General features: G+C 39.5%; 1 protein-coding gene across 1 annotated transcript in view; it reads left to right on the top strand.

The window, feature by feature from the left end:
* Positions 1-13,219, top strand: part of LOC127569561 (follistatin-related protein 5-like) — a 440,054-nt gene that overhangs the window by 285,502 nt on the left and 141,333 nt on the right. The window lies entirely within an intron of this gene.

Raw genomic sequence — 13,219 nt, 5'->3', positions numbered from 1 at the left:
CTGTCAAATCTATGCCAGCTCTGAGTATTCCCATCAGCCTCATCCCCTCAGAATGACTCCACCTCCATAGCAGTCTGGGGTAGAGAATTCCAAAGACTCACCGCCCTCTGGGAGATGAAACTTTTCATTTCTACCTTAAAATAGGCAACACATCATTCCAAAACCATGACCATGGATACCTCCACTAAGGGAAACATCCTCTCAGCATCCACCCTTTCAATCCCCCATGAATCTTTTATGTCTCAATAAGAGTACCTCTCATTCCACTAAATTCCAGTGAGTATATGCCCAACCTGCTCAACCTTTCTTCACACAGCAACCCCTTCATCCAAAAATCCAACTAGTTAAACCTTCTCTGGTCTGCTTCCAGTGCAGATTTATCATTCCTTAAATTTGGAGACCAAAACTACAGACAGTACTACAGGTGTGGACTCACCAGTGCCCTGTAAAATTGCATCCAAGGTTCCTTACTTTTAACCCTTGCAATAAAAGCCAATGTTCTATTAGTCCTCCTAATTACTTGCTGAGTGCTGGAGAAACACCAGATGAAAGCAAATGGCTTTTAACTAATAATAACACAAAGGGAGGCCATTTGGCCAATCAGGTCCATGTCAACCCCCAGAGGAGAAATTCCATTAGCCCCAATCCCTTTTTCCTTATTTTCCCCATACCCCTTAAACTTATTCTGTTACATGCATGTCTATCAACTCCCCTTTGATTCTTTTTGGCATCAATCTACATCAAAGAGTAATTTATGTTAGTCAGTTAACCTCCCAACACATATTTGAGACAGTAGAGGAAACTAGAGCACCTAGGGGAACATGATAGTGTGACGGGGAGAATGTATAAACTCCACACGGGCAGAAGTGAACCCCGTTCCCTGGAGCTGTGAAGCATTACCATACTGTTAACATCATTTTGGTTGGATTTGGCACCAAAAAAAATACACCAGTGAACATGAAAATCTCACACAAAAATGAGCATATAATGTTAGCAATTGAGATAACCAGAAATGTGTGCAAAATTACACCTCTCAGCATTACTTGAATTTTCAACATAGTGTCTTTTTTTTGTCTTTTGTTGACATTGTGTAGACAAATTTCTGACCTGGTAACACTTGGATAAATTCATTTTTTTAAAAAAAATCATCAACATCAGGTATTGAATACTACCTAATTTCATATACCCAACATCAGAAAATACACATATGAGTCAGAAAAACCATGGTTTAATGCAGTGAAGCATTCTTACACAACCTAACAAATATCTCCACTTTTCAGACGAGTCAAACCTAGCTCTCAAAGATATCATCAGTTGTACCTGGGTTTATGTCTCGTATGTTGGATCAGAGTTAAGCTCACTTCACGAGATACTTGAAGTCGTAGAAGCTGCTCATTGCATCAGCTTGGAGTTGGAGCTTGGCATGATTCATTTTGCCACCTAGTCCTCCAGTGAAACAAGCTTTCATGTCATATGGTATTTCCTCCTTGTCTATCTTCAGACATGCATCGTGTAGTGCCCTATGCAGTTTATGGATAAAAAAAAGTCATTATCGAGATTGCAATGACATTCAAATTTTCTCTTTATTTTATTTCTCCGCCGAGCATTAAAGCTGACTTTTGAAATAAAATCCTATTTCTTTCACCGGCACTTCTAAAGCTTGCAAAGGTCATTGCTTGCACTCACTGCATGAATAGTTATAAAGGAAGGACCTTGCGGTAATTGTCAGCTACAATTTATAGAAGAAAATGGATTTCTCTACATGAATTTGAGACCTCTCAGAAGATAATTGAAGAGTTCAGATTAATGATCTGTCATAACAACTTAGTTTAAATCATTACTGACCTTTGTGGTAGAATTCGGGTGTGATAGATGTGGTTCATTACAGAGTTTTGACTTGAAAATAAGATGGTCTTACATACTATGTCAGAAAACCAATCACACTTTATATTCCTTTAAAATTATCAATAATTTATCTGCCTAAGGAAGCAAAAATACTAAGTAGAATATATTGTGATGATAGAGATAACCATATACAATGACCCTCTGTATGAAATCCATTCAAGCACAATTATATATCAGCAGTCTTTGTCTTGGTGCAATTAATTGTTACGTTTGTGCTAACAGAGATCATTGTACAATATGGCAGTGGTATCTGCACAATTGGTGTGAGACCTGTAGCAAATGATGAAACAGCAGTGCTGTCACTTCAATTTGTTTTTATGCAAATGATAATACGGCATGTTTTTTTTTGAATGATTTTATCAAATTACGGTACCAGAGCTTTGATCCATTACAGAAAGAGTATTACTAACTCTTATCTGTTAACATTTAGAAAGGTGATTTGAATTTCCATAGCTCATTACTAATTTGCAATATTGTTGAACTGCAGATTTACAGAATTAGAAGCAAATATGACTTGTACCCTTTTAAAATACCTTTTTAAACACTCTTCTAAAAAGCTTTTAAAATCTTGCACCTATAAAAATAAATACTGTTTTCTTCATAATTCATAAAATGTGGTTGGTTTCTGTCAGTCTCAGCAATTATTTTGTGAAATTGTCTCTCGCCAATATGTAATTTAAAGGTCAGACTGCCTATCTGTGTTTTTCATCATTTGCTGAAAACAGGCTAAATGACCTTGTTTATTTTGTTTGTTCTGTTTATTTTTCGTTATTTTTCAGGATGTGGATATTGCTGGCAAGGCCAGTCTTTATTGCCTGCCCCTTATTTAACTTCATTTAGGTTTGATATATTAGATTCACAGGGCTGGTTCTCCTTCTGTAGTGGAGTTATTACTGGGGCTGTATTTTGCTCACCAGTGTGAAGCAACCTTTGCTGTATGTTTATTTGTGGTGCTTCACTGAATGTTCAGGGTTGGCTCCCAGGATAATTAGAGTCTCAATATGGGAAAAGGAAGGAGGAACAACCAGAAAATTTCAGGTGAAATGTGTAATTCAGTTACTTCCCGCCCACAACAATTTCAGCCATTCCAATGTCTCAAGATCATGGATCTTCAGTGCATCAACCCTACCAAATTTATACGGACTCTTCAGTGTTTGTGTTTTTGTTAGTAAAACAGTAAAGGAGCATGCAGCTTTTGCAGGCCCAACACAAGGAGTGGGTTTAGCATGGTCCTAACTAAAGCATTACTTAATACTGCAAGAAGTTCAGTGACCTTACCAGGAAACAATCAGAATCAGAACAAAAACTATTTTCACTTTCATCTACTTTGCTCTCCATGTTTGAACTTTATGCGCTATAAACCTGAAACACTCACAGAGGATCTTTCTGCTTTAGAGAAAGAAAAAATGGCAACAAACTGAGCAAAGATTATTCTGCAGCCAAATTTCAACAAGCTCAAAATGCCAAGAAATGGTACTTAGCAGGTCACACATCATACTGACTAAAACCAAAAGGGCATTTTTTCTGCAAGCCTTATCTAAGACAGCATTGGGCTTTAGGAGAGTAGGGCTCAGCACATTTCATGTTTGTGTGGCTAATGTATAGCAGGTGGTTCATTTGTACTTTCTGTCATGGATTCAGCAACAGGCTTCGCTACCCATTTTCTTTACTATCCATTACAAATGGTAATGCCAAAACAACTACTTACTCTTGCCTTTTCCACAGGGATAATCTAAGGTAGTTGTGATAAAGCCATGAGATTAAGGTAAGGGAGCAATGGCCAACTCAATGGGATGGGAAAGACAGAAGGAGAGGACAGTAAGGAAATCTTGCTGCTTACGCTCAGCACATTTGGCAGCACCTGTGGAAAGTGAAACAGAGGTACAGTTTCAGGTCCAAGACCTTTGTCATTCTGATAAAGGGTCTTCCACTTGAAACATTAGCTCTGTTTCTCTTACCACAAATGCTGCCTAACTTGCTGAGTGTTTCTAGCATTTTCTGATTTTAGAACACAGAGCAGTACAGCACAGTATGGGCCCTTTGGCCCACGATGTTGTGCTGGCCTGTATAAACACCTATTCCATGATCAATCTAATCCTTCCCTCCTACACAGCCCATAACCCTCCATTTTTCTTACATTCATTTTCCTGTCTAAGAATCTTTTGAATTTCCCTATTGTATCAGTTTCCTAGCAGTGTGTTCCAGGCACCCTCCACTCTGTGTAAAAAAAAAAACCTACCTTTGGCATCTCCTGTGAGCTTTCCTCCACTCACCTTAGATGGATGTCCTCTGGTATTGGCCATTGCCACCTTGGAGAAAAGGTATTGGCTGTCCACTCTGTCTATGCCCCTCATAACCTTATCAACTCTATCAAGTTGCCTCTCATCCTGTGTCGCTCCAAAGAGAAAAGCCTGAGCTCACTCAACCTTTCCTCATAAGACATGTTCTCTAATCTAGGCAACATCCTGGTAGATCTCCTCTGCACCCTCTCTAAAGCTTCCACATCCTTCCTGTAATGAGGTGACCAGAACTAAACACAATACTTTTCTGGTCTAACCAGAGTTTTACAGAGCTGCAACATTTTATTTCAGATTTCCAGCATCTAAAGTTGTTTTTGATTTTCAAAACTTGCTTCTTATCAACCAGCGTGGTGTAAGTGTTGAAATCAAATGCAAGAGAGTATCCATGAGTTCCTGCTCTCCAAACTAAAGGAGGTTCTTGAATGGGGAAGCAAGAAAATAAAATCTGAATGTGGGACCAGGCATCATTTAAATACTGGCCCAATGCCGTTTTGTGAAATCACCACCCATAGTCCGCTTGCGACTACACTCACTGAGTCAGGTGTGGAGCATCTATCTCACAAGTGCTCCATAACCCAGAGTCCAGCAACTTGGTCTGGATGGCTTCTAAGCCTCAGGTGGTCAGCTGTGAAATTTGTCTCTAAGCTATCCCTGGCAGCCTTTGGCAAAACTGAGCAGGGCCTTTGCCAGTTATAGAAGTCATCAGTGATTTTAATGATATCAGGGACAGTTAAATTGAAGTAAATAATTAAAAACAAGCAAAATATTTTTAAAAGGTACATTAAATGCTTACAAACAATTTAAATAATTAAAAGTGCATTAAGCACATACAACTAATTCACATAATTAAGATCCAAAAGACACACTGATAGATTAATTGGTTCCTATAAATTACCCCATAGTTGAATATAAATGGCAAAAGAATCACAGGGGGGAGTCAAAGGGCAGGTGAGAGAGAGAGTAAATTGCAGGGCTACAGGGAAGTGAAGGAGGAAGTAAGAGCCAGCATGGATCTGATGGCCAATATGACCTGCTACTGTGTCGTAAGATAATAAGATAAACATAATAAACTGAAACAAATTTACTTTTTTAGAAAGTAACTTTTCTTTGTCTCCTTAATCATTACCTCCTTAATCTTTGTCCTATTATCCCAGTTGAAAGATATGAGGTCTCAGATCCTATGCCAAATTTGTCCTGGTGCAGAATCTCAGAAGTAATTTCACTGTTTAATGACTCAGCACAGGGCAAGCTGACAGACTCAGATCAGCAGGGGCTAAATTTGCTAGAACCATTGGTTAAAGTTAGTGCAAATGGTCCCTTGTATCCCGCCGTTCATATCTATTTCTCTGATTTGAAATTGACCATGTTACATCCCAACTTTCATCCTGTATCATCAAATGTTGACAGGAGTGACTAAGCATGACGAATTCAATATATTTTTTGAAGTAAAGTTTTAGTCTCTTCACAGGCAAAAAAAAACTGGAAGGCAAAACGAGATTATGGTATAATCAAATTGTTACAAGCAGGCAAAAACTTGACCTTGTCACTGACATGCATCAGTCAAGTTAATTCTCTGTTGCTTCAACATGTAACTTGATTGGAAACAGTTCAATTGACACGGTTACATTGAGTGTACTGCTTACAGTGTAAAACTCAGCCTCAGCAAATCTGACAGTTTTAAAAATTTGGAATTTTAAGCAAAAAGCTAGAATATCAGATGTTTTTGACATATAACAGACTTATGTCAGAAGTAATTATTGTTGTATTGATTAATTCAATGAGTATCTGATAAATTATGGGCAAGATTTTGAAGGTAAGTATAGATACAGTTACTTAATCACAGCCTATTATTTCTGTTAGGACAAGAGCAATGTTGTGTGTGGTCAGGGCTGACCAAAAAGGAAAACACGTTTCACGACTTCAGGATGTTCTAAAGTGCTTCACAACAAACTACCAATTGTTGTATGAATTGGACTATTCAGTTTACATAGAGAAGGAAACAGCAGGACATTTACATGGTGTCTTTGTGTTTTAATGTCAGAAATACTGCAATCAATTTTGTACAGCAATTCATCAGAAATGGGATAACAATCAGACGAGCTATGATGTTGGTTGACATACTGTATGTTGGCCTCCAAACCAGGAGAAATTCTCTGCTCTTCCCTGCCCTTGGGATCTTCTACAACCACCTGAGAGAGCAGATACTGTAAATAACAATGTTAGATTAATGTTCCAGAGTCCTTTGTTAATGTCTTTCATTAACCAAACACAAATTTCTTAGAATTTTATTCTGTGCATATCTGCTTACTTCATGACACAAAGGCAAAGCAATTTGTGTCTGGTTTGCAGTATGCTGTGGCTGATAGACTTTTTTTCTTATTTTGTGTTCCCTTAAATTATTATGTGCTTGCCTCAGTTTAAAACGTTTTAAGTTTTCTTCATAAGAGGCAACAAGACGAGGGAATACACAATAAATTGGAGGATACTGGAGGTTTGGAGGAACAGAGGAGTTTATGCCCACATATCCTAAAAGTTAGCAGAGCTGGTCAGTAATATGGTTCAAAAAGTTAATTTGGGATGTTTTATTATCAACGATGTAGAACATAAGAGTAAGGAGTTATACTAGCATTATATGGAACACAAATTAGGCCACATTTTGAGTGTCACATGCAGTTCTGTCACCTCATTAAATGGAAGTTATTGCACTGGAGAGGGCAGAGGAGACTAGGAAAGATTGGAGAGGCTGCAGTTGTTTTCCATAGGACAGTGGAGGTGTATAAAATTATGAGAAGCCTAGAGAGAATAACTGGAAAGGAAATATTTCTCTTAGTAGAGGGGTCATAAACAGGGGCGCATAAAGTTAAAATAATTGGTGGAGGGATAAGAGGGAAGATGAGAATTACTTTTTCAAGCAAAGGATGGTGAGGGTCTGGAACTTACTGCCTGAAAGGGTGGTTGAGGCAGAAACTTTCATCACATTTGAAAAATACTCTGGTGTTTACTTGATGAGCTAAGACTTGCGGGGAGTTAATAGCCAAGTGCTATGTAGTAGTTTGGGCTGTGCAGCTCTTTCTCGACCAGCACAGACATGATGGGCTGAATGGTCCTTCCAGTTTGTAAATATTCTATAACACTACCATTAACCATTATTCTTCACTAATCTGAAACAAAAACAAATGCTGAAAACATTCAGCAGGTCAGGCAGCATCTATGGAAATAAACAAAATTGAAGATGCTTTTTTTCAGATATGTTCCAGCAGTTGTTTTATTTTCTTCACTGATCCATTGCACAACACAAAATCAGATAAGATATCTTTATTAGTCACATGTACATCGAAACACACAGTGAATTACATCTTTTTTGCGTAAAGTGTTCTGGGGGGCAGCCCGCACATGTTGCCACGCTTCCGGCGCCAACATAGCATGCCCACAACTTCCTAACCCATACGTCTTTGGAATGTGGAAGTAAACAGACACGGGGAGAATGCACAAACTCCTTACAAACAGCAGCAGGAATTGAACCCGGGTTGCTGGCACTGTAATAGCATTACACTAACTGCTACGCTACTGTGCCTCTTAATCATGAGAATTTTATCGCAAAGCTACCCCTTTACCTTTAAGGTAGGGCTAGAAGTTCCTTTTATGCAACTTTGTATGCCACATAAATGCTTTTACTCTGTTGCCTAATGCATGCATATGACATGCAATGTAAACCTTGACAACGTTTGCATAAAATCTTTTTGCACTCAAGCCCCAGGAGCAACACAAACCAGTCACACCAAAGTAGGCTTTATCTGGAGAGTTGAGCCCTGCTTCAGTGTTAGGTGAAGTAAATCAGCCTCGTGTGGTCTGCAGCACTGAACATCTTGCAGGTCATTCCTCTGAGTATTTGGCTGGATGTTCTCTCCTACTCCTTTGCTGACTTCCCTTTCCAGTCCCGATCCATAGGTCCATTCTCCCGAGCTCACAACCCAGCCTAATACCATGTCTAATTATTTTCATACACCTCTTCCCTCAGTGCTTTTCCAATTAAACATCTGATCCTTTTCAGGATGTGTCCCCTACATTGTCCCCAGTCCAATCACCTGGTGTGGCGCAGGTCCAACCCTCTCTCCAAGCACTGCAAGACCACATCCTAACCCAACCCCTCCAAACATTCCAGTCACATTTCAAACAGCTGACCACTGCCCTGTCTTTCTATACTCCATTACCTGATGTTGCTTACCCTTTTGTCCCCAGCTATACCCAAGAGAGGTGATCTCATTAAAATTCTTAAAGGACTTAGATGTAGTGATGGTTTTTCATCTGGTTAGGGTGTCTGCAACCAGTCACAATGTAAAGGATTGCCATTCAGATCTGGAATATGAAGACATTTCTTCACCCAGAGTGTAGTGAATTTTTGGAATACTCTACCCTAAAGGGCTGAAGAGGCTCAGTCACCAAGTATATTCAAGATGCAGATTGCTGAATTTTCAGACATTAATGGAATCAAGTGATATAGATTAGTACAGCAGAGTGATGTTGAAGTTAAAAAGTCAGCTGTGATCTTATTGAATGGTGGAGCAGGAACAATGGGCCAAATATCCTGATGTGGCTCCCATTTCTCATGAACTTAAGAGTAGTTTAAAGTTTAAAAAGAACTGTTTTCAATGGGAATGAGTCTTTTTCATTAGGAATCAGTTTCGATGAGGTTACTTTGGTGGTAGCATAACATGTTTAAAATGTTAATGAATGCAGCTTTGATTGATAATTAGGTGCAGTGTAAGGAAAATGCAAAGCAGGCACAAGTGTCACAAGCCGTTATCCCATTATCCACTGAGGTGTGAAGATTGCTAACATTTTCACTGGATGTCCCAATTCTTGCTCCTGGGTTTTTAGTTCTGATTAGATCACTCAATGGGTAAAAACTGCACATGGGTGATCCACTCCACTCTACCAGGTGACTGCCCATCCAACAACATTACTAATTGTTCCTCATGTAATAAATGTGGAATTTTGATGCAAAAGCCTCCAATTATTTTACTTGATTATTACCCATTATGTTGGCATGTACAAACTATTCAGATTACTACCAGCTGTCAGGCATCCATAGATACATAGTCAGTACGTTCCCTCACGTAATTTGCTTTTTAAATAAAAAGCTAATGAGTTAAACATTGAAAGCTGTAATTACCACCTGCATTTTGTTGATGGTAATTACATTTTCTAAAAGTTATGACAGAGAAAGAGACAGACAAAATTTATATTGTGTATTTTTAAACAAAAGACTTCTGATTTTTGTAAGTGGAAGGGCTGACTTGATTTCCAAAAAAATTAATACAGTTGCATTAGGACAGGGAGGCAAATGGGTCAATAAGGACTAAAACATGAAGCTGGATTTAAAGCATTTTTCATGACCTCATGTATCCCATTATTTACATACACACACACACACACACACACACACGTATATACTGCTTTATTGTCGGTGAAGTACCTTTGATGTATGGTCACTATTATAATGCAGTTGCCCATTTGTGCACAGCAGGCTGCCACAAACAGCTATGTGTTAATTTGTTTCAGTTAGGGATGGTCAATAATTGCTGACCTTGCCAGTGATGTCTAGATTCCTTAATGAATAAGAAGTAAAGTTACAGTCATTGAGGGATAAAGGTAGGGTCTTGATTTAAAATTTCATTTGGAATCCCTGAGAAGGTGGCGCAACGTCATTATTGTACTGGAGGATCGGTATGGATTAGATGCTCTAATCTCTGGAGTGGCACTTGAACTTCAAAATCTTCTGATTTCAAGGTCTTAATGGTACCAATTGAGCCAGGTTGAAATGACCATATTCCTCTGAAAATCACAATCTGCTGCTCTTGCATGCAAGTCTCACCCAAACAAATCTCTCACTGATGGCAGATATTAAGATTCAATCAACAAGCTAATTTTCCCCACTTTAGTCAAAACTTAGGCTCATCTTCTTCAGCCAAAGCCCAATTTCCAATCCATTGGGATATTAGATCTGAGATAAACAGTCTCCCTATATTCACAAATGTTATCATGCATTGCAGTACAGTTGAACTCTAGCTCTTACAGAAGTGACTACAATTGTAGCTAACCCCCTGTTCTCCGTCCCTATCAATACTAATAATGTGGTATCCACTTCCAACCATATAGGTATATGTCCATATACTTCAATGGAACCAAATTTCAGAAGTATACTTGGGTTGCGTTCAACTACTATAAGAAACAATAAGCTATTTTAACCTAGGCCAAATTTCTTCAGTTATGTCCTTAGTTAAAGAAATGTAATGGTCGCTTGGGAAAGACAATGCAAGTGTCCTGGAACCTATTGGATTACAATTGCCTTCAGGAGGTGAATGGGAAGTGAATTGTAACAGGTATATCAGGTGTTTTCAAGCAATGTTGTGACTAGATGATTGCAATCTGCTTATATTTCCCTTTGATTCTATTAGCAGGTGATGGCTTTTAGTAACTGAAGCCTTGTTAATCTTTAGTATAAATGATTTAAGTTGAATAATTAAGCTTCTACCAAATGAAAGCTTCATATTACATTGTTTCTCCAAATGGATGATCTAATGGACTAGATATTGGCTCTACACTTTAAATCCTGCCCCCAAATTAAGCCCTTGAGGGATAAAAGTCTCTTCTATCAGCTGGCCTTAAAGATCCAATGTGAAATGAATTTGGGCAATCATAATCCATTTTGTATTGCCCACGTGATGGCACTAGGGCTGAAAGAGTTAAATTATGAATGAGTGCATATGTTCTGTTTGAAGTTGAAGATTGTGGAGTGATCTAACTGGTAACTGAAGGATTTGGTAGGGAATGTAGAGAAACTGTTTCCTCTGCTGTGAGGGGAGGTTGGAACTGTCTACCATGCTCCGCCTGCCCCCCCCCCCCCCCACCCCACAACCCCTACCAAATAAAAAGTGCTCAACTTAGGTCAACTCAGAATATTGAAACGGAGCCAACTCAGACGGAGTTACGGTGGATAAACCATGTTGTAATTAGACTTCCTGAGACCAAAGGCAGAGCATTCAATTAAAGGCCTCATTGGCATTTCAGGAAAAATTATTTTCATCTTATGTAAGCTACAAAAATTACGTTGTGGCATAAGTTGCATTTGTCAAAAGTGGTGTTGGAGAAGCCATGCTGATTGGTTTCCTATAGCAACAGTCATTTGTTGCCGTCTCACTGCCAGTGCCAAGAGATTGTTGAAAAAGGTGATTCTTGAAAGATACTCCTGAGAGCTGCAACATTGCATTATGACAACAAAGAATAATAAATCATTATAGGGATCCTGAAACCTGTATGGCATAATAATATAGCCCCTCCATGAACTGTGAGATTAAACCAATAAATTGAAAATCCATTTCTATGTGATACTTGTTTAATGACATAGCTGCTACCATTGAATAATCATAAATTTTATGCTATAACAAATTTGTATGCTGTTATGCTAATATATGTATACTAATGTTTTGAATTATTCTTCAGGTTGTGTTCTTTTTATTCATTATTATGAAACCAAACCCTTTCTCTATTCTCCTGTTAAACCCATTGTCCCAGCCTACTCTTACCCCGGAGAATTATTTATTCCCTCTTTGACCCATCCTTTCTCTCTTTATTGGATCCCTTCGCAATTCCATACATGAATTTCTGATGCCCTCTGCACCCCCATCCCACAGCAGGATGGTCTGAGGTCCCTTCACTTCTTCCTTGAACAGAAGCTTAATGGGAACATGTGTGGATCCAAGCTGTGCCTATCCTTCTGCTGGATACGTGGAACAGTCCTTGTTTCAGGTCTCCTCCCTCAACACAATTTTCATTATCTTGATGACTAGATTGGTGTCGCTTGCTACACTTGTATAGAACTTGAAAATAGCACTACCTTTGCTGCCAATTTCCACCCTTCTCTCATTGTCATATGGTCTATATCTGATTCTTCCCTTCTCCTTCTTGATATCTCTATCTCCATCTCAAGGATTAACAGTATCCATTATAAGTTCACTGACATCCATACCTCCTTCAATCTTGCTTCCTGCAAGGACTCTAGATAAGATAAAATATCTTTATTAGTCACGTGTACATCGAAACAATAGTGAAATACACCTTTTGCGTGGAATGTTCTGGAGGCAGCCCGCAAGTGTCGCCACGCTTCCAGCGCCAACGTAGCATGCCCGCAACTTCCTAACCCATATGTCTTTGGAACGTAGGAGGAAACTGGAGCACCCAGATGAAACCCACGCAGACACGGGGAGAACGTACAAACTCCTTACAGACAGTGGCCAGAATTGAACCCAGGTCGCTGGCACTGTAATAGCATTACGCTAACCGCTACACTACCGTGCCTGCCCTATTCCATTCTTCCAGTGTCTCCACCTCTTCTGTATCTATTCTGATGATAAGACTTTCTACATCAGTATCTTCCTACTTCCTTAACCATGTTTTTTTGTTCATCCATAGTTGACAGGACTCCACCACACTGTGTCCTCTAGTTACCCGACCTCTGTTCTTGGCCTCCCACCCCACCAGCCTCTACATTCAATGGATCATTCTTCATCATTTCCACCATCACCAATGAGCTACCACCAGACCCCTCTTCCCCTCCCTCCTCTTCCAGCATTCTGAGGTGATCATTTTCCCCATATCTCTGGTCCACTCCACCAACCGTTCACCTTGTCACAGTACTCTGCCATGCACCCACAGGAGGTGCAACACCTCCCCTTTCCCACCATCCAAGCACCCACAGAGTCCTCCTAGATGAAGCAGCAACGTATTTGAACCTCTTCCACTTAGTGCACCGCATTCGGTGCTCGTGATGTGGTCTCCCCTACGCTGCAGTTTGGGCGGCTTGCATTACAGAATACCTCCATTTAGTCTGCAAAGATGATCCTGAGTTTCCAGTCACCGTCACTTTAATCCTCCTCCTACTCCTGCTCTCGCCTCTGTCTTCAGCCTCCTACATTGCTCTAAATATGCCCAACATAAGTTTGATGAACAGTATC

This window comes from Pristis pectinata, chromosome 4 (assembly GCF_009764475.1).
Source record: "Pristis pectinata isolate sPriPec2 chromosome 4, sPriPec2.1.pri, whole genome shotgun sequence".
NCBI lineage: Eukaryota > Metazoa > Chordata > Chondrichthyes > Rhinopristiformes > Pristidae > Pristis > Pristis pectinata.
Note: the sequence above shows the minus strand (reverse complement) of the source record. Positions and strands in the feature narration are given on the sequence as shown.